We start from the raw sequence: 22,878 nt of genomic DNA, 5'->3' as shown, positions 1-22,878 counted from the left end.
TTTAAATTTTGAGGTATTTTATTTTAAAATTATTGTTAAATATTGTATTTGCCTAAAGTAATACAATGTAAGTTACTTTTAATTTTCTATCTCGGTTATCGGAGATATGATACTACTGTTATTACAAAATAACTATTTTTATTTAGGCGCCTCTAAGACATCAAGCAGTGACTTGACTAGGGGCCTAGCTTAAAATGGTAGGCACAAGCTTTCCCTGTGGGATTGTTAAATAGAAATGCCAACTTTTTTATGCCTTTCAGGTGATATTTATATATTTACGTAACATAGGTAATTTCCATCTCATCAATTTGTAAAATGACATGTATAAAATGAATGCCTGATTAATTGTTAAAGTATACTACACATGTGTTTCTTCTGCGTTTTGTGAAATGTAAGCCGATGCTTGAGGCACGTGCCGCGGGAGGTAAATCTTTTCTTCCGTTTGGATTGCGCTCTTCCTTTTCGTTGTAGGAAATACAGTAAACGCAGGGATACGTAAAGGCTTGGTAATGCTAGGTAGACTACTGTTTAATAGTAATGTAACAAAACTGAACATTCAGTGGTCAGCAATCCTTCATACATTAAGTGGATCCTAAATGTATGAATTGGCCGTTATCGTAAATTAGTCATCGAGTCGATTTCTTTTTGCTGTTTGAACCCCATGAATTAGGAGTTTAGAGGATTCGTATTGTGTAAGGGCATCTGTTGAAATTGTCCAACTACGAGTAGTTTATTGCCGCTGTTTGTAGATAAATTTATACAACTATACACTTTTGTAATGGATACATATTCTTATTTTACGTACCACAGCACTTTAGCTTAGAGCGCTTGTTAACAGGTTATATTTGTGTAGGAACTGGGTAAGGTTTGAAAGTGAAATAAAAGTAGACCAATGCCAAAAATTTGTTTCAGGAATAGAAAAAATAGGTCCTTCGTTTGTAGTACAATAATATAGTCCGCTCGTGTTTAACTTTTTGTCAGAATGAATGTAAGAAAAGTAGCAGTAAAGACACTTGGTAAAACTACTGGACAGCAATAGGAACAGATTTAACCTGTTGGTAGTGATTGACAAGTGATGATACCTTTATAAAAAGAACCATTAATAAAGCCTGCAGAAATGTGTCGTTCGAAACAAAAAAAAAAAAAAATCGCATTGTGAAGTTTGAACCGTCTTTGAAAATAAGGCCATTCTGAAGTAAAACCTGTAATCATAATACGGTAATTGGACGACTTTTGACAGCCATGCGTTTTTTCGCAATTTATTTACTCGTTTAAATACTTCTCTGTATTTTGGCATGCGATTATTAATTTCATAATTGGCATTAGTGTTTTCCACTTTTAACAGACTTCTGGCACCTCCTGATATAATTCATCTCATATGTGTTGCACTGCTACGTGGCATTCTTGACCTCTTTTTAAAGCCAAAATTGGTAATATTCATCAACAACTTGCATCATCAATACGTTTGCCATCCAATTCTTATTTAAATATTTCAGCTGAACCTCCTTTTATTTATCAATCAACTTTTGAATTGCCCATTGAAGCTGAAATTTCTTCTCTTATACATAAATCTAGATCAGCCACTTAGCTTGATCCCTCTCTGAGACCTGGGGCCTCATGTATAAACGGTGCGTACGCACAGAAATGTTGCGTAAGAACTTTTCCACGTTCAAATCGCGATGTATAAAATCTACACTTGGCGTAAAGCCACACACTTTTCCACGGTATCTCATGCCTTGTCGTACGCAAGTTCTCCGCTCGGTTTTGCAAACTGGCGTCACCCAGCATCAAAGCAGTGCTACTGTTCCTGTGTGGTTACACCTTATTTTCCTGACACGGCTTTAAAAATACACTTAAACTAACTGCATATTGTTTATTAGTGTAATGCATCTGATTGTAATTAACTCGTAACAATATAATGGTCCAGGGAACAGCCATAGTATTCCAAATACCATAACTGCTTTAGCATTGTTACTCTTCTTCTTCTTCTTCTTCTTTCAGCTCCTCTGTTAGGAGTTGCCACAGCGGATCATCTTTTTCCTTATTACTCTGACCGACTCAGAGTATTTATATCACTGTATCTGAGTGTGAATCACAGCAGCAGCTGATCGGAAAGAGAATTATCGGTATACAGCTTTAAGGACACGCTGTCTCAGCCACTGCAAAACGTTTTAAAGCCTTTCTTGTACAGACCTCGCGGTTCAGAAACAGTTTAATCCCAAGAACTTTAAATGCACTCAATCAATTGCTCCTTGTAGAACTGTTTGTACTTCTAAGTACAATCACCTCACTGTAAACTTGCACTACAGTTATAATATCTCACAACCTGGGCCACTTTATAAAGCGCGTATTTACATATGATGACGATATCATTTTTAAGGTGAAATACAGCAAAATATGTTTGTTAAATTATACACATAAAACTTTAACTTCATTTAAATAATCTATATTCTTCACTGGGATTGTCGTGAAGGATAGAATAATTAAACATGTACTACGAAGATATTTCAATGTTCTTTAAACGTTTTGAAGAATCGGCGCTAAGCTTACAGATGGCTTAACGTCTATTACAGAGCTGATTGTATGGCGATCGGTTACTTGGGGAAAGAAAAGCAAGGACTCTTGGGGCGACCAATATATATTGAATATAAAACAGAAAGAGAAAATAACAACACAGCTAAAAACGCAGCGACAAATTTCGACAAAAGATAAATGCTTGTCATGAGCACAAAGCTCATGAAACACATGTTTAATATTGTGCTTTAAATCCTATCATCATGAAAATGACATCACGTATACATCTCAGTATTTTAGTTATTCAGAGAGCTGTAATATCACGAATGTAATGGACTCTGTGTCCAGTTGGAGGAAGAGAGCCAGTTTAAGAAGCAAGTAGTGATTCACACATATAGATCACATACGAGTAGAAGATTAAATACAAAACAAAGCATTTAACTTGCTACTTTAATTACGATGTGATTTGAGAAACTGGTTGATTAAACGATTTTAAGATGAAGTTTATAATGTTCTACTAAATGACAAAATAAACTACGTGATTAAAGTGGAAATGTCGAGATTGAAGTTGACATTTCGTTTTCCCCACCGTGTGCTTTTTTTTCTCTGTACCCTAATAAACTTTCATATGACACTCAGACAGTGGGCTTACAACTCTTCTTTTCACGGCAACTTTGATATGTGACTTCTTTTTATTTCCGGCACTGTGCGATTTTGTGAATGTGAGCTTTCAAGTTTCTCCAACACGCTATGTCACTCGATCAACTTCCTTTTGTTGATTATACCACGGTTTATTTGAACAAATAGTATGTGTTTCCTTTGCCTCCACTTGGTATTCGCTGAAATTCTTATATTTTCCCAGTGCTTTTCCCATTGTCTTTTCACAGAAGGCTGCGCTTAAGGGCGATTTATATTGATTTGAATATTCAAATAGGCGTAGTTCTGGGAGGATTTGGGGCGTTACATAAATGCGTGCACGAGTTAGTTTTCACGCTGATCGGGATTTATGTAACGGAAGAACGTGGAAGTTGGAGTACGCACAGATTCCTGCATCTGGATTTTTCTGTGCGTAAACACATTTCGGCTTTTGTGCTTACGCCATGTTATAGTGCGAGTTATACATGAGGCCCCTGGTCTTCTCATTAATCCCCACACGCCTGATCACCATTGGTTCCAGGGCATTTAGTCGTTGTGCTCCTCAACTCTGGAACTCACTACCACAAAACATCTGGGACACAGATTCCCTATCTATTTTCATATCCCGTCTTAAGACTTATCTGTTTAGATTAACTTACAATACATGACCTTAGGCTGTATTCTTATTTCTGTATTTTCAGTTCCATAGATATATGTATACATGTATGTGTACATTCATTTTTTTGTTGGTTTAATGATTTTATTATCTGTACGGTGTCCTTAGGTGTTTAGAAAGGTGCCTTGAAATAAAATGTATTATTATTTTATTTATTTCATTTATTCGCACAAATGGTACACAATAAAGCTAAAAGCAGGAATTTATTATAAAAGACATTTTCTTTACTTTTAGTACGAAGGCTGCATTTAACGGTAAAGATGCTTTTTTGAGTCAATACTTACTGTATTTTGGACGTTGGCTCGTAAGAAATTCTCAGAACAAGAAAACCTTACATTCTTAAAAAGAGTAGGATCCTTAGATTTGAGTGCATATAAACAGCTGACAATATTTGGTAGGATGAGAGTGGAACATCTTTACTGTGCACAACATCAAGTAGTACAACACTATAGAATGGTGAGGAAGAACAGGGCTGTTCTCAGGTGTCCAAGACTTGTAAGGTCACTGCTTTACTGCTAAAAGTTAGGCATGGAGAGAATTTGCAGAAGTTTTTGGAAAGTATGGTAATATCTTAACAGTTTACTTTGTCATTATCTGAATTTTCTAGTAATTGACATGTCACAGTCAGCATAATATGGTTTTGTGTTGCTATTATATGCGATCAAGACGATCTTTTTTCGTATTTTTTAATGTCAAATAGATGAAACAGCAGACATTTCTTAGTGTGCACAACTGACCGTTATGAGGATATTGCTGGTTTCATTCTGAAGTGTTTTATTGATTTCAAAAACAGTGTTAAAAGAAGAAGATTATAAAAGTACTTGTTAATATTAAGCAGTAAGGTATAGATGAAGATGAGTTTTGCTATTACCTATTATGTATTTTCTTTTTATAATTAACAACCAAACACACAGGCAGGGCTTGAACATGGACAAAGCAGTAGATTCATTTATTAAAGTTCACAATATCAGAGGTATTCTCAAGGCATAATTGTACGAGGAGTGTTCAATAATTTATCTGCCTGAGCATGTTGAAACAATTCTAGGCATGTTGTGACATGTGTCAAGGTTGCTCATGCACAGTTGTGGTTCAGTGCGATTCTAACATTCCAAGAAACAGGATGTCAGAAGACTCCTCGCACAAAAGCTCACATCAGGCGTGCTACTTCTTAACGACAATGTGCCAGTTCACATGTCACGTCAATCACAGGCTGCCATCCAGCCGCAGAACCATCCACCCTACAGTCCTGACCTGGCTCCCGCGGATTATTTCCTGTTCCAAGTTTTGAAGAAATGACTCTGTTCAGTGGTTTTCAAGTGATGATGGCGTCAAGGCAGCTGTGACATCCTGGTTTGTTGGTCAAACAGGGATTTTTTTTTTCAAAGGTGTTAAAGTCAGTGCAGGAAAAGTGGATGAAGTGTATGGAGCTATCGGGGATTATTTTGAAAAGTTAAACAAACTTTTGAAAACTCTTTTCTTTCCTACTAAGTAGATAAATGAACGCATATGAACGTATAATTTTCTGACATAATGCACTTCTCTCCATGAAGTACAGGGCAAGTGTGCCAACAGAAAATGGTGTACATTCTGGAGAATCATACAGCATTGCTATTCCATAATATAACTTTAATTCAGTCTTAACTTTCAGCATTAAGTAGCAGTGTTTATGCATGGCAGTTAAGTTAAAGTGATATGTTATGATGTGATCTCTTCCTCTTAAAAGTACATTTGATATTTAATGTTACTATATGGGAATTCATTTGTATGCTCTTTTGTCTTTTTAAGATGTTTTATATTAGCAAAATAAAGTAAAAGGGTGTAGTGTCATTTCTAATTAGATAGATTGATACTTTATTAATCCCAAGGGGAAATTCACTTACTTCAGCAGCAGCATACTGATAAAAAACAATTATATGAAATAGTAATCATAGACAAGTATTTTTGCTACCTCCCCTGACATTACATCCAAATTAACAGAGAAATTAAAAACATAGAAGTAAAGGTAGATGCTAATTTGTGTCCATGATTAAAAAGTCAAAAAATCCTGTCTTGTAATGTCCCTTCTTCCCTTTGTGAGCCACTGCCCACCAAAATGTCTGTGTATGTCACTTCAATAATGCATCAACTACAACGGCACAGGAAAATAAAATTTAAAAAGCAAATATGAGACCGATCAGTTGTTTGTTCGGGATATCTATGTTGGATGTACAGTATGTCAAATGCCACTGAATGTATGAAGTTGTGTTCATGGTGTCTGCCCTGTGCCTGTCCATTGTTAGGTCCTGCCTTTTGTGTACTGTTGCCCCTCAACTCGAGAGGATGGATCAATACATTTTACTTTGACAAAAATTATGATAGGAATATTTTAATTTACTATTATTTTTAACCATTTATAACAATTTACTCTTTATAATAGTTTAATTTACTATTATTTTTAAGCATTTATAACAATATATACTTTATAAACATATTCATTAACACAGGTCTACAAAATTAACTCGTAAAAATTGTTTTCTTTGTGATTAGTTATTCTTATTTATATTCACGGAAACAGTTAAAAATAATATAATTACAATGTTTTCATCATATCACATTTAGGTACAAAAGTTGAAAATAAATTAAAATTTATCAAAAACTTGATTTCTTTATAACTACAATATTGTTCTACATCAATTTAACATTAAACTAGGCTTGTTCAGATTCAGAGGGTTGTTCCTTTCTTACTGCATCAATAAACAGCTCGTCTTCCTCTTCATCTGAGACATCACACACTGCATGCACGGGTTTACCTTTCCCAGTCCTGCAAAGTCAGTTCACGTGAGCCGCTTGGAGTACATGCATTGAAGGTTCTCAGCTGTGCTTGTGCTATCTCGTGCGATCTTGCGATGTCCATGGCTTTATTTAATGTTCGCTAAGACCCGGCACTTAAAAGTTTCTCTCGCACTTTCGCTGAGTTTGTGTCAAACACTAGTCTATCCCTGACCATCTCATCTTCGTTTGCATAAGCACAGTCCTTCACCCGCGAATATTTAACGGCAGTGTGTCTATTGGATTGCTGCTGATGGATGGCCCTATATGGGCAGGCACTCAATTACGTGGGAGGCATGACAATGAGGGAACGCAACTCCGCCTCACACGGTGACCGAGCTGCAGACTATGGCCGTATATATGTACGTAAGTAGGTTCCAGTTATGCCCATTACGCATAGAATTTCGAAATGAAACCTGCCTAACTTTTGTAAGTAAGCTGTAAGAAATGAGCCAGCCAAATTTCAGCCTTCTACCTACACGGGAAGTTGGAGAATTAGTGATGAGTCAGTCAGTCAGTGAGGGCTTTGCCTTTTATTAGTATAGATCATGGTAATGACCTGTTGCCAGTTAACCTAATTAGTTGCAAAATGTTCTTCCAGCTGTTTCTTCTTAGTACCACTTACTTTTATACCCTTTTGTAACCCCTATCACAACTTTTTTGAGACGTGTTGCTCCCATTGAATTCAAAATGAGCTAATATTTTTCATGAAATGGTAAAATGTCTCACTTTCAACATGTGAGGCGTTTTTATGTTCTATTGTGAATAAAATATGAGTTTATGAGATTTGTAAATCATTGCTTTCTGTTTTTATTCATATTTTACACAGTGTCCCAACTTTTTGGAAATGGGGTTGTACATATTCCTAGGTAATGTAGATATATACTGTATATATTTTTTTATATATTAACTAGGGGGTTTGCCCCCTGCTTGCTTCGATCACCAAACCCCCGGCCTGCGCTATGCACCAGCCACTTTGCGTCTCTGCCGCTTGCATTGTGAAGAGGGAGGCTGAACGCACCCCAAGGATACTCGGTCGCTCCTCCGAAACCCCTCTTAAATGGTGATACAATGGGAAACAAATACAGTTTTTTTTTACCTCCTCTTTGTTCGATCAGCTGCTGGCTTGCTGCTGCCGTGCCACACAATCTGTATTTCGCACAGCACTTCGAACATTTCAAAGCCTGTACAGCAGCTGTCCTTCTCTTTGTCTTTTATTTCCGGCCCCAGACGTGGTTAGATCTCTTGGCACAAAGTCTCGTCTTGCGGGATATGAGTTCTTGATAGTTTTTAGTTTATAATTTAAAAATGGAATAAGAATCTGAAAATATTACAACATCACATTAAAGTTCGATAGATTCTGAAAAGAATGATACCAAACATATATATGTAGGTTTTAAAATATACCTGATTTAAAGCATGACAATAAAGTCACATAAAATCGTTGCACTTTTAGGCTTAGGATTATATATATATATATATATAGAGTAGATTAAAGCTGGTTATTCAATTGTCAACCTTAGTGTATAAATATTTTAATTAGAAACCCTTTTTCTGATAAGATTGAAGGTTTGTTTTGTACTTTATTGATTCAATTTTGTTTGACAATACCTAGTTGATTTTGTATTTAGTATACTTACATTTGTTTGAAATTATCCTAGTATTAGTTAATGATAATAATCCAAGTAAATGTAGTATATGTTTGTTTTTGTTGATTAATCTATGGAAAGCACCTTGAGTTGTATGTAATTCATGATGCAATGCTATATAAATACAGTTAATATTAACACTGGCCTGCACTGTGGACGAACTGTAAGTATAAATTCTTCTTCTTCTTTCCCGTTAGGGTTTGCCACAGCGGGTCATCTTTTTTCATATCGTCCTGTCCTCTGCATCTTGCTCTGTCACACCCATCACCTCCATGTCTTCTTTCACCACATCCCTTAGGCCTTTCTCTTTCCTCTATCCTTAACATCCTTCTTAAGTATAAATATTACATCTTAAATACAACTGAAAGCCATTGTTGAGTTATTGTGTATGTTCTTTTTATCATGTGAGCTGCTAAAAACTTTATGTTATACTGTGAGGTCTGCAAAGAGCACTACAACAAAGCTCTACAGCTACAAGCACACCTTCTCCTTAAAGGTTTCATTATGATTTTAAAAATTACATTCCAGAACTTGAGAAAAGTAAAATACCTGTGAGAATTTAATTGTAGTAGTTTAAATTGTGACTCTTGGAGGACTTGAACAAACATGTGAATGACCTTTACACTGCTGAAGTTATTGTGATTGTTTGTTTTCTTGATCAACAATCAAGAAAATGCTATACACAAACCCAAAGCAGATCATACCATAAGTGGGTAAAACGTTGTCAAAAATAGTCCATCTGCTAGTAGGGTATGTAGAGAGTCTAAACTTATAAGTATGCAGAGTGTGTAAATGATAAGTATGTTTAGTTCTAATCACTTTACTCATAGTAAATACCTACATTGTGTTAATCTACTTAAAGATGATTCATGTTATATGTGTATTTGTACATTTGCAGCATACTACAACTAATCCAGTTCTTGTCATATGTATATTTGTGCCTTTTTGTCTACTGCTATAGCCCTGCAATTTCCTTTGGAATTAATGAAGTATCTATCTATCTATCTATCTATCTATCTATCTATCTATCTATCTATCTATCTATCTGTCTGTCTGTCTATACAATGTAGACTGTCTCATCTGATTTCTGATACGTCAATGACAATGAATAATGCTTTAATCTTCCTGTACTTTCTTTGTCTTCTGTTTCCTGAAAGACAAATTGCTTTAACAGTATCATGTCTAGTATGACACCGTTTTAAAAGGTTAAACAGTCTCAGTAACAACTTGTGAGGAATTTTCACATTATCATTTTGTCTGCATAGATTTTTGTCCAGGCGCTACATTTTTCCACCATTATTATTTATTAAAAGCTTCACATTTGCCAGGTATCCCATTCAGGTATGGTTTCTGTTTGCAGTTGACTTCATGTTTCCAGGACTGACTGGTTCTTCTCCACATGACCCTGTTATAGAATAAGATTTGAAAAAGGACGGATAAATAGGTTCAAGAAGATTTTGAATACCATGAAGTAACTACGAGGGACTGGTAAAGTGGGACCCTCTGAATATGTTAAAGAATTCACCTATACGTTTTCTAACACAGTTATCCAGTTTGAGTGCAGAAGTAATGGATTAAGTGACAAGAGTAAGGTTCTGACACAAAGGGAGAGAGCCTGTGACTACATATAAAGTACCCCCAAAGGTAGAAGTCCTATCTGCCCTGTGCTAGAAGAGAGTTTATATTTCGCTCTAATGGCCCTTCTATAATCTGGAGGCTCTGAGTTCTAGTCTCTCTACTGCCATCTCTAGCAGGAATAGCAGATAAGAGGAGGGCAATGCCCTGAGAAAATTGCTGAGTAGAGACAGCAGCAATAAGTACAATGTGGAAACCAGACTTGGACAGAGCTCTGTTTTGTGAAAAAATGACATCAGAAAATTGAGAAAAGCTCACTAAAGTATTTATTTAATTAAATAATTTTACTGGTGTTTTGAGTTTCAGTATCTGTACTTCCGAGTGCCATGCAGCAGTCTTTATTGAAGGGCTCTTTCGGTTGTTATATCTTTATATAACAGTAAAATTCAGAGGACAGAAAGAGAAAGAAAAAGATGGTCTGCTGTGGCAACCCCTAAGAGGAGCAGCCGAGAGAAGAATATTTTTACAATTATTAATATTTTTAATTTTATTAATTATGAGTGTTAAGATTTTGCTGTTGCTATTAATTTTTGAATGGATTTTTATATTACATTGAAGACATGCAGCTTTCATTGCAGATCCAAGTATCGACTCATCTCAACTGCCTTTTGGACAAACTGTGAACTTAGAGGGTGAACTTAGAGGACCTGAGACCTTTGTGTAACACTGTGACTTCTGCAAAGAGCACTTCAACCACAATTAGCATCTGAGAATCTGAAGAACATAAGGTGGGGTATATTAAATATTGCTGTTTTCACCTGGTAGCACCGTGATCGCTGTTACACCTTACTGGAGGAGCAGTTCGCCTGAGGATGAAAAGGACAAAGGTGAAAGTAAGGTGGAAATGTTTCAGACCTGGCCTGACACCATATAAAGAGAGTGTATAAGGTTTATAAACTGTTACATCTCATGGGAAGTCATAGCGAGTTCAGGTGTTGTGACGTTTTGGGTAGAGCGGAGAACTGGCTCACACTATTCGTATCACCTTTCTCCAGACAGGCTAGAATATCCAAAGGCAGGTCTACGTCAGCAGTTAAAGGATGGAAGTTAAGGTTAGGGGTTAGTATGGTTAGCGTGTAGAATAAATGGTTAAGGTCAGGGGTTAGTTAATGTTAGGGCTTAGTTTTGTTAAGGTTCATGTTTGGTGTGGTTAGCATGTCAATGAATCTGACTTTTGACAAGCTATAAACATTTATTACCAAACTGCAGGCACAAACATGCAGTGATGTCACTTCTGCTTTGAAACTGCTGGCGCTGACCTGAGGTGACGTATGGTGCTGTGGCTCTGCAGGTCGATATATCTCTAGACAGGAGGCAGTGTGGTATAGTGGTTAAGGCTCTGGACTTTAAACCCTGAGGTTGTGGGTTCAAAACCTGCTACTGACACTGTGTGACCACGTGCAAGTCACTTGACCTGTCTGTGCTCCAACTGGAAAACCAAAAAGAAATGTAACCAATTGTGACATAAATGTTGTAAGTCGCCAAATAAGTAAACGTAATGTAAATGTACACATTATCATAAATAAAGGTCAGCACACTTAAATACAGAAACTCGTAAGGGGAGAATGGGGAAGATACCGTCCTACTTCAAGCACTGCTGTTATCAAAATATACAAAGGAATTAGTAATTTAAGCATTCTGTCACCACAGAACAATAAAAGGGGATACTTGAGTATAGCTGAAAATTCTCTCTAATAATGTTATAGATGTAAGTAGTAGAGTATGCCTAAAAGGTTTCCAAATGTTTTTCTAATAAACTAAAGTAAAACAAAGGTGCTATTTCACCTGTAAAAAGTATTCACCCATTTGAAGTTTTAAGATGTTATTATTATACAACATTGAATAACTGAGGATTTAATGTGGCTCGTTGGACACTAATCAACAGAAAAACTCTTTAATGCCAAAGTGAAAACAGATCTCTGCAGAATTGTCTAATTTCATTACAAACCTGAAACAAAATAATTGATTTCACAAATATTCATCTCTTTCAAGTCAGTATTTAGTTGTAGTATTTATTTGGCAGCCTCCGGTCTTTGTCAGCTTAGCACATCTGGACTCTGCCATTCTCCTTCACAGTCTGCTCCAGTTCTGTCAGGTGGCATTGTGACTGTCAAGCCACAAACACTCCACTGGACGGAGAGCTGGTTTGTGACTCGGCCACTGCAGGACATTAACAGTGTTGTTTTAAAGCCAGTCCAGTGTAGCTTTGGCTTTACACTTGGGGTCTTTGCCTTGCTAGAAAACAAATCTCCTAAGGCACAGGTGTCGAACTCTAGTCCTGGACGGCTGCAGCAGCTACATGTTTTCATCCTAATCAGTGACCTGTTTTCACTGCTAATTCACATTTTAAAAGCCCTGTTAGAAGGATTCAGTCCTCTGAATTGATTCGTTTCCTCATTAAAATGCAGCCAAACAGAAATGAGACATGAAACGAGGCAACAGATGAGCAGCTAAACTGGGGCTTCAAGACCAACCAGTTTCTTAATGAGAAGCCAATTCTTGCTGTTAATTAAATGCGTTATTTAATTCCACGGCTTGTTGTTGCCCTCGTTCTGCCACAGCTGACATTTCCAAAACTGTTGATTTTCTGTTTTTCATAAGAACATCGTCAAAGTGTATTTGTGAGTTGAGAGATCAACCTTACTGAGACCTTCACCTTTCTTTATTTTGAGATATTGTGTCTCATTATTGTTTGGATGCTAATTAAGGAAAAAGAAACAACTAAAGGGCCTGAGTCAAGTTAATTAGAAGAAGTAATTAGCAGCAAAAACTGGTCACTAATTAAGAGGATGGCTAGAATGAAAACCTGCAGCCACTGCAGCCCTCCTTCCTTGCAGACTTCATCAGATCTTCCTCCAGGATTCCCCTGGATTTTGTTGCATTCATTTTCCCCTCTTAGCCACACTAGCCTTTGAGGGTCTGCTGCAGAGAATTATCTTCATAACGTGATGCTGCCAACACCAGGCTTCATTTTGATAATGTGTATACCATGTTTAGTTTGATGGCTAAAAGCTAACTTTTGATCATATCCCACCATAGAACCTTCTTCCATCTGACTTCAGTCTCCCACATACCTTCTGGCAAACTCTAGATGTCATGTTTGCTCTTTTAAAAAACGTGGCTTTCTCTTTGGGTCGGATTGGGCTCTGAGGCTAGGGATCTGCACCGTCAATCAGAAGGTTGCCAGTTTGAATCCCATAAATGCCAGAAGTGAATCCTCTCCGTGGGGCCCTTGAGCAAGGCCCTTAACCTATGATTGCTTCATCCTGGGTATGACGTTAATCTGCATCCAGCCCTGCAAGCAGGTCCTCCAACTTGCAGGGAAAACTCGATGGTTGGGGATAGGATTGGCAATCCAGCCACTGTAAATAAACCTCACACTGTTCCATTCCATCTGAACGTGTGGTGCTGAGGTGTTGCACGGCTGTGTTCGGGTCCTAATTTGGGATCCTGAGGTGGTTCATTGTGCGGTAGATGTGGCAACACGCTGTAACATCAGGGCAAGCTCCCCACCTCCTTTCTCTTTGATGCTCTGGCATTAAGCTGTGACTGGTGAGCAGTTGTTGCTTGCTCAGCCTCATCCAATCTGACCCACTGTAGCTTGTAATTCCTAGGCTTCTTGGATGCCACCCTCACTTGCCTTCTTCTTGGACATTTTCTCAGCTTTTGTGGACATCCTTCTCTAGGCACATCTACAGTCATGCCATACTGCTTCCATCTAAATTAGCCAACAAGAAATGGACTCCAAGCGTTATTCAGTGACTTGGGAGATTTTCTTGCTTTTCAGTCACCATCTTTCGGTGGTGCTTGGCTGACTCACCACAGGCTGGACCTTCTCCTGATTGCGTTGCATTTGGACCACAATCAGCTGAAACTCCAGACAGGTGAGCTCCTTTCAGCTAATTCTTGGGACTTCTAGAACCAGCGATGATCTTGGGGTTTCATATCAGCTTTAAGCTACCAAAGGTAAAGAGCAACAGATTTAAGAACTTTTTATTCCCAGATCTAGATAGATAGATAGATAGATACTTTATTAATCCCAAAGGGAAATTCACATCAATTCACACACACACACACATATATATATATATATAAAAATATTGCCCCCATAGCATCTCAATTGGTCAGGACTTTGACTAGGCCACTCCAAAGTCTTCATTTTGTTTTTCTCCATCCATTCAGAGGTGGATTTGCTGGTGTGTTTTGGGTCACTGTCCTGTTGCAGCACCCAAGATCGCTTCAGCTTGAGTTGACGAACAGATGGCCGGACATTCTCCTTCAGGATTTTTTGGTAGACAGTAGAATTCATGGTTCCATCTATCACAGCAAGTTTTCCAGGTCCTGAAGCAGCAAAACAACCCCAGACCATCACACTACCACCACCATATTTTACTGTTGGTATGATGTTCTTTTTCTGAAATGCTGTGTTCCTTTTATGCCAGATGTAACGGACATTTGCCTTCCAAAAGTTCAATTTTGTCTCATCAGTCCACAAGGTATTTTCCCAAAAGTCTTGGCAATCATTGAGATGATTCTTAGCAAAATTGAGACGAGCCCTAATGTTCTTTTTGCTTAACAGTGGTTTGCGTCTTGGAAATCTGCCATGCAGGCCGTTTTGCCCAGTCTCTTTCTTATGGTGGAGTCGTGAACACTGACCTTAATTGAGGCAAGTGAGGCCTGCAGTTCTTTAGACGTTGTCCTGGGGTCTTTTGTGACCTCTCGGATGAGTCGACTCTGTGCTCTTGGGGTAATTTTGGTTGGCCGGCCACTCCTGGGAAGGTTCACCACTGTTCCATGTTTTTGCCATTTGTGGATAATGGCTCTCACTGTGGTTCGCTGGAGTCCCAAAGCTTTAGAAATGGCTTTATAACCTTTACCAGACTGATAGATCTCAATTACTTCTGTTCTCATTTGTTCCTGAATTTCTTTGGATCTTGGCATGATGTCTAGCTTTTGAGGTGCTTTTGGTCTACTTCTCTGTGTCAGGCAGCTCCTATTTAAGTGATTTCTTGATTGAAACAGGTGTGGCAGTAATCAGGCCTGGGGGTGGCCATGGAAATTGAACTCAGGTATGATACACCACAGTTAGGTTATTTTTTAACAAGGGGGCAATTACTTTTTCCACACAGGGCCATGTAGGTTTGGATTTTTTCTCTAAATAATAAAACCATCATTTAAAAACTGCATTTTGTGTTTACTTGTGTTATATTTGACTAATGGTTAAATGTGTTTGATGATCAGAAACATTTTGTGTGACAAACATGCAAAAGAATAAGAAATCAGGAAGGGGGCAAATAGTTTTTCACACCACTGTATATATATATAAATGCTATAAGCATTTTAAATTCTGCTACTTGAAGGGATGCTGCTAAATGTTAAATTCTGCTCATTTTTTTTAATGTACTGCTGAAAGTAATAATTCTTTTTATTAATTGTGAGTGTGTGTCTGTGCAGTAACACTGGTTGTCAAATGTTGTGTCTTTGTTGATCTTTTGGATCTCTGCAACAATGTCTTCTGTTTTTGTACTTTCCAGCTGTAAACACATTTCCCTCTGGGATGATAAAGTCTGCCTAAACCTGAACCATATTAAAGGGGGTGAATACATATGTGATCAGTTATTTTGTGTTTTATATTTGTAATTAATTTAGACCACTTTGCAGAGATCTGTTTTCACTTTGACATTAAGGAGTCTTTTTCTGTTGATCATGTGCCAAAAAACACCGAATTAAAGCAACTGTGATTCAATGATGAACAAAAATAACGTGAAATACCCTTTACAGGTACCATTAACAACATCTCCAGAACCACCACACTGAGCACTGGAGCCCCTCAAGGCTGTGTGCTCAGTCCATTATTGTTCACAATGCTGACTCATGACTGTGCAGCAACGCACAGCTCTAATGACGTCATAAAATTCATGATGACACAACTGTGGTGGGTCTCATCAGCAACAACAACGAGTCAGCATACAGAGAAGAGGTGCAGCGGTTAACAGACTGGTGTAAAGCCAATAACCTGTCTCTGAATGTAGACAAAACAAAGGAGATGACTTTAAGAAGACTAAGAGTGACCATATGCCACTGAACATTGATGGGTCAACTGTGGAGGTCATCAATAGCACCAAATTCCTGGGTGTCCACCTGGCAGAGAACCTCACCTGGTCCTACAACACCAGCTCTTTAGCCAAGAAAGCCCAGCAGTGGCTCTACTTCCTGCGTAGGCTGAGAAAAGCCCACCTTCCACCAGCTATTCTAACAACATTCTACTAGAGAGCATCCTGAGCAACTGCATCCCTGTCTGGTTTGGAAATTGCACGGTCAGGGATCGTAAAGCCCTACAACAGATAGTGAAGACAGCTGAGGAGATCATCTGTGACTCTCTTCCTTCCATTATGAACATTTACACCAAAACGCTGCATCCGTAAAGCCACCAGCATTGTGAATGACCCAACACACCCTGCACACTCACTGTTTACACTTCTGCCATTGGGGAAAAAGGCCCTCACCACCAGAATGTGTAACAGTTTATTCCCACAAGCAGTCAGATTCCTGAACACCCATGGACCGATCTGATATCTGATTTATGTGTTCTGCTCTGCAATGCTGCACATTGTTGCACATTTGACTCACATGCACCTTGTTATATATTATGTGTCTTTATGTCATATGTCGTGGATTCTTCGTTGTCCTGTGTTCTATGTAGCACCATGGTCCTGGAGGAATGTTGTTTCGTTTCACTGTATGGATGAAATGACAATAAAATACTCTTGAATCATTATGTGCTGTACAACAAAGGCTGCTCATCTATTGGTCCTTCTGGGAGTCCAACCCAGTGGTCTAATGGTGTAAAAAGGAATGGCCTGGCCACCAGGTCACAATGACTGTCACCGCAAACCCAGAGCCTCACAAAACACAAGCAGAGCATCAAGCACACGTCTCATTAGAGTAGCCTAAAACTGTTCTGTTCTGCTTATTGACTCAATTCACCCTGCCTTTGCCAGTTACGGGTACAGAGCAAGGGAAGGGAGTTCAAAATCTGTCAATCAACAACTCACAGTCTGTTCTCCTTTCTTTTCAGGTAATGAAAACATCCTCTCTTGTAGTGAAATAAAACAGTTACATGTGAAAATGACTGGCTTCCAAAAGAAAATCTACACAGGCAACCTGAGATGTAAGGCAGAACAACAGCAGGTAAGATGGCAGAGGATAACGGAGAATTAATTCAAAAACACTGGCATTGAAGAAAGCATTTAGGACAGGGGTTCCTAAACTTTTTTTAAGCCAAGTTATCCCAACAACGTTGTACCATCTGCAGAGCCGGTTCTAGGATTTTTGCTGCTGTTGGCGAAGTTGTAAATGGCGCCCCACCATCCCCTTTTCTTTGAGAAGGAATCATCACTGCCAGCCCGACCTGGAGACAGGACATCGAAATCACTGTCTCCGAAAAATATGCTCTTGAGGGGTGCCATTTCAGAAAATAATTAGGAATCCTCTTTAATAAAACCCCTGTGTGCGTCCAGGTGACCGTGTGTGTGTGTGTGTGTGTGTGTGTGTGTGTGTGTGTGTGTGTCTTCTGTGTGAAGTCTTCTGCTGAAGTGCGCTGGGCCACGGCACGTGTTCAGTCTCTCCCTGTGCATTCCCTCTGCAGAGAGACAGACAGACAGACAGACAGACACACACACACATGCACGCGCCAGACAGACAGACACACACACACACACACACGAGAGAGAGAGAGACACACACACACACGTGCATTGTTACTTTTCTTGGTTGTTTATTAAATTACAGATTTTTCAATTGTTCATTTTTTCCCTGGGATTAAAACTCATTAACAAAAAGTGTTTTTAGCAATCGGTTCGTAGCACTATAGCGCAAACTCTTGCAGTGTTAGTTTTCTCTGTTCAAGGTTTTCTCAGTGTTATTCAATGTTTTTACATTTAGTTTACTATTATGCTGTGGATTCTATGGTTTAATTAACTATATTTGTGCTTAAGAACTTAAAAAAATATATTTACATACAGTTGGTATGGTCTGGAACGGATTAATTGTATTTACATACAATCTTATGGGGGAAATTACTTCGGTTCACAACCAGAGTTTTGGAACGAATTATGGTCGTGAACCGAGGTTCCACTGTATTACTGACAGATAAAATTACAGGCATTTTACGGAAATACAAACCAGTATTACTGAGAGAGAAATATAAAGGCACACAATACAGTGACGCATATTACAGCCACATACAAGGTCTCTTGCCATTTAATATAGACTGTTCCTACTAATGTTTATGCACTACTGTTCTAGTGCCCGTTATTGTAACGGGCTTAATGTCTAGTCAGACCATATTAGTAGTCTTTATTCATTGCTTTTAATGTTTCTGTAAAGAGAATGAGGAAAGAAACACCACCAGCTAAAGGTGAGTCTTTTGATGATGGTGACATTCTATATATATTTTTACTTAAGACATTATCATAACAAAATTATAAATTAAATAAATTGAAAAGTTAGCATAATGACAACATTCAGTGAAACCGAGAATATGATTATCTTTAAACAGGAATCTTTACCCACAATTCTTATTTAACGTATGCTCATGTTTGCAAATAATGCAATCTACCCATCCAAAAAAAAAAAAAATGTGCATCTGCTTTAGCGTGCCCAGTGGTTTGTAAAGTTTTAACGCAAGCTTTAATGTATGTCCATCTGGGAGACGATCGTAGTTTAAGTTCAATCAGCGTTTAGCAATTCATTCAAGAGCTACAGTCCTGTTGCCAGTTTGATTGTTTTATTTTATTTTGCCATGTCTCTCTCTTCTGAGCTACATTGCTCTTCTATTCTATGCCCTCTCATCTATGCTATATTGGCATCATCATTGGTGTTGCTGTTCGTGTTATTGTTTGACTGTGTAGGTCATCAGACATTAAGACTGAACATTGTTAGTACGTGAAAATAATATAACTGGACATTCATCTGGATTCTTGAGTGTGCGTAGGTCTATATTGTTCAAAAAAAATGTTATGTCTCTCAGGGTCTTTTCTGGGGAACAGACTGTGCTCTGCATAGTACAGGCACTGCTGAGGCGCCTAACGTAAACATGTCTTTGTGCTCCAATCTGGTCCAGAAAAATTTTCCTAAACAAAAATAAACACAGAAATCTTTACATGGGGGCTGCAGAGATGCACTCTGACCACTAGAGGGTACCCTAGGCCCTTGCCTAGACAGCCTATGCCCAAGGGAAGGTCTGAAGGATGGCAGTGAGACCAGCTCTGTTATATGGCTTGGAGATGGTGGCACTGACCAAAACACAGGAGACAGAATCAAATAAATATTCCATAAAAGCGAGGTTAAAATACTGCAGGCAAGGATCCTTTAAAATGCAAGATCCGTGGTGCATCCCATTAAAACTGATATCTCTTTGGCTAACCCCAAATGGGATCTTGCAATAAGCGAGACGCCCGCTGGCAGACACAGCCATCCTTCTCCAGGTTCGGGTCCCTACTGGGACTCACTTTCTCCATGTTCCTACTTGCTTATCTTCATTCTTGCAACTGCCGTCTTTTTTTTTTCTTTACTCATTCTTCCATTTTTCACTCCTTTACCACCCATGAAGCCTCCTAAGGCGGCACAGGTGTAAGAACCATTCCCCCTGTGGCTTCAATGAGGCACCTGACTGATTTGCCCACCTTCACACTTGTATGTGGAATGATCGGCCAGCCCCTCCATTAATCGTGGACCACAACGCACTCGCACCCAATTGGCGCCTGAACCTTCTTGACACAATTTATTTAAAAATAAGCCCTCATATTGTTAAGCTGCAGACCCACAGTACTTCACTGCTGTATAGTAGTTCGGAATGAAGCCTAAACAGACGTGTGGCGGCTCAAAAGCTTTCTTGCACAGAAGGTTCCAGTTCAAGAGATGGAAAAATGGCATTGACTGGCGTGTGTGTGAGCGCTGGCCGGGTCTGTGACTAACTGAACTGTTGCTCGGTTTTATTAATCAGTATAACCAAACGCTACCAAAAAGGCAGGGGTGGGAGTTGGGGTGTCTAAGCGAGTTGTGGACTAGTGAGAGCGAGTGGTCTGCCATGACAGATTACAGGAGCACGTCAATGACCGCCTCCAACCATCTTCTAATAGGACCACGGCATTTAACCCAGAAGGGTCAGCCTGACTCTCAGACAGCCAGGCACCACAGCTCTAAATTAGCAGTCAGGCATTGAATTTCTACAAATCTTCGCTGGTGATTAACCCACTACACCGCCAAACAGAGAACTTACACTTCAAGGCAAGCCCATAGGGGCATCAGGAGTTTATTTCTATTTATTTGATTCAATAGTCTGTTTCCTGTGTGTTTCACTGCACTTTACACGGCTATTTTAATATTTGAGAATTCGGTGTTACAGAGCAGACAAACACAGCAGTTCACAATGGAACTCAAGGCCTACAAGAAGTGTGCAAACCGACGACGTGAAGAATCGTCTTCGTGCTGAACTGGAATCATCCCCGCATAAATCAAAGTCATCCAGATGATCAGGATCTGCATAATTAGATCTGGACCACCCTGTACTGACATGACAGGAGCCCCCAGCATAGCCACCTCAAGAACAAAATGAGTCAATTTCCTGTGACTTCTCTTGCCAAACACCCCCTTACTGGTCACACTACACACACACATCCAGGTCTCCAATTTGCTTCTGTTGTAACGTTACAACAGGTGGGCCAGGTGTCTTAACAAGGAGACTGGGGTTCACGGCCCCTACTGCACCCTTCAATTACTCCTACACTCCACAGACATGCAGGTTAGGTGGACTGGTGGCGCTAAGTTGACACGGGTGTTCCTGCCTTGTTCTGATGCTTGCTGGGATGGGCACCAGCTTCCCTGTGAACTTACACAGGGCAAGCAAAAAAAATAGGTGGTTGTAATGCTAGCACAAAAAACGGAAGATTCTGGGAGAGCAAAAAACTTTCTAGAATAGACCCCTTTACACTTAATGTTCTCTGATTTGTGGGAGGTCTTTAACAAGAACAAGTCCAAAATTTGCTTCACTCTTGCTGGAACTGCAGTTCTCTAAGGATGTTAATGTTTGGTGGTCAACACTTTTGGCACCTTTGGCTTTCAGGTACAGTGGACCCTTGACTTATGAACTCAATTCGTTGGTTGTAAGTCAAGACAAATTTTTCCCATAAGAAATAATGGAAATACCCATAATGCCCTCTGAACCTCCCACAGCAACACTTACTTAACCTTTTCATAATAAAAAAGGGTTGTATAATGTGCATAATTTACCAAAACACCAATAATTTTTCTAATGTACTAACCAAAGTTATAAAAAGTGCGTAGCCTACCAGCAACAACAATTTCATACTGTACTCACCATTTAATTTGACATCTTTGGGCTGCAGGAAGGGAGGAGGAGGAGAATGAAACAGAAGGTGGTTATTGTTTAGAAGGAGCCTCCTTACGCAGATCTTTTCTTTGTAAAATTGTCAAGATTGTGGATTTCGCTATACATGCTATATATATTAGTGAGATTGGTCACGAACGCCACTCTCATATTCCTGCACAATTTCCTTCTTCGTTTCGATTGTGATCGCTGTTTCTCAAGTTAATAAAGACAGCAGTCGAGCACTCAGTTCAAAGCTGGTCGTGTTGTGAACTGCTGTAATGATACACTCCAAAGCAAGCCGGTGCTGACTCAGACTGATGACATCATCATGTGCCGCACCAGCCCGCTAGCTAACATCCCTTAACAATCACTTTCTTTACCTTCGTTACCTTCTCTTCCTTCCTTAGCAATTATGCATCTTGCTTGCCATGGTCTTAGTGAATTATATATATAGATACATCACTGCACTGACCAAAATTACGTCCACAAACACATGTATCTGGGCTCTGACTGACGCTTATGAACGCTCTCGGCTGTTTGTTTACAATCACACAAGCAGATACACGTGACCGCATTCGGGTCGTAACGCAAGATGTTAGTCGTAAATCAAAACAAAAATTTTGGTCGTAAATTAAGTTGTTCGCATGTCAGGCCGGTCGTATGTCAAATACAACAGGGGTCCTCATACTCTCCTGGAGGTCCACGGTGGCTGCAGGTTTGTGCTTTAACCAAAACCCGTTTATTTACTACTAAAATCAGTAGGTTTTCTGGGATTAGTTTTAGTTAACTTGTTTGTTATGACTCAGAACCCTTAACTGCCTGTTTAGCTGCCTTAACATTTAAAAAGGTTGGTTTTCTTAAAACAGCCAGGAGGTAGTAATGCGGCGCAAAATGAGAAAATAAAAGCCCACCAGCTTTCCAACTAACGTGCTTCCATTTAAACCTCTGAATGTGCATTATGAAGTATCTGCGTTTATAGCTGCGTATTTCCCAAATTACCAAAGTTCTGCAGCTTTAGTTTGCTTCATTGGATGTTTCTGGCACCAGTGTGGTGCGTGTTCAAATTATTCCACAGACCAAGCATCTTTGTTTTAAAAGATTTAGTAAAAATGTAGGGCAAAACAATTGACACAAAAATAGAGAAGAATTGATATTAAAGAAAATGTCTTGTTTAAGAAAGGTTCTGTTTAAGGCTTATTTCTCCATGTTTGGTCATACTTTAGGCATGTTAAGCACGTACAGAAAACCGTATGCCATCTCCTATTTGCAAACTGCAAATGTATGCAACGGATTGTGCCAGCAGCGAGAGGATTTCCTAACTGGCTTAATTACCACTCGGTTTACAGATACAGCTCACAGGGGCTAAAGGACGATCAATTCTAGCATTCCAAGATTGGCTCTTACAATGTTTTGAAAAAAAAAAAAAGAGGGATGGGAAAGACAAAAAAAAAAAAAAAAGACAAATCTGTCCTGGACCACAGAAAAATCTACAATGTGATAAAGATGGGTCTGGAAGTATGAACGCTCCAGTAAGCCATATAATTAAATACCAACTTTCATTATCCGCT

At 39.0% G+C, this 22,878-nt stretch overlaps 1 long non-coding RNA gene across 1 annotated transcript; it reads left to right on the top strand.

Annotated features, from left to right (window-relative positions):
- The first annotated feature begins 9 nt into the window (after positions 1 to 9).
- Positions 10 to 17,317, top strand: LOC120542077. The gene is made up of 3 exons (XR_005636137.1): positions 10 to 424; positions 10,497 to 10,646; positions 16,997 to 17,317. It is a non-coding gene; the product is annotated as an uncharacterized LOC120542077 (long non-coding RNA).
- Positions 17,318 to 22,878: the final 5,561 nt, after the last annotated feature.

Source organism: Polypterus senegalus, chromosome 13 (assembly GCF_016835505.1).
Source record: "Polypterus senegalus isolate Bchr_013 chromosome 13, ASM1683550v1, whole genome shotgun sequence".
NCBI lineage: Eukaryota > Metazoa > Chordata > Cladistia > Polypteriformes > Polypteridae > Polypterus > Polypterus senegalus.
This window is presented reverse-complemented; position numbering and strand designations above follow the sequence as displayed.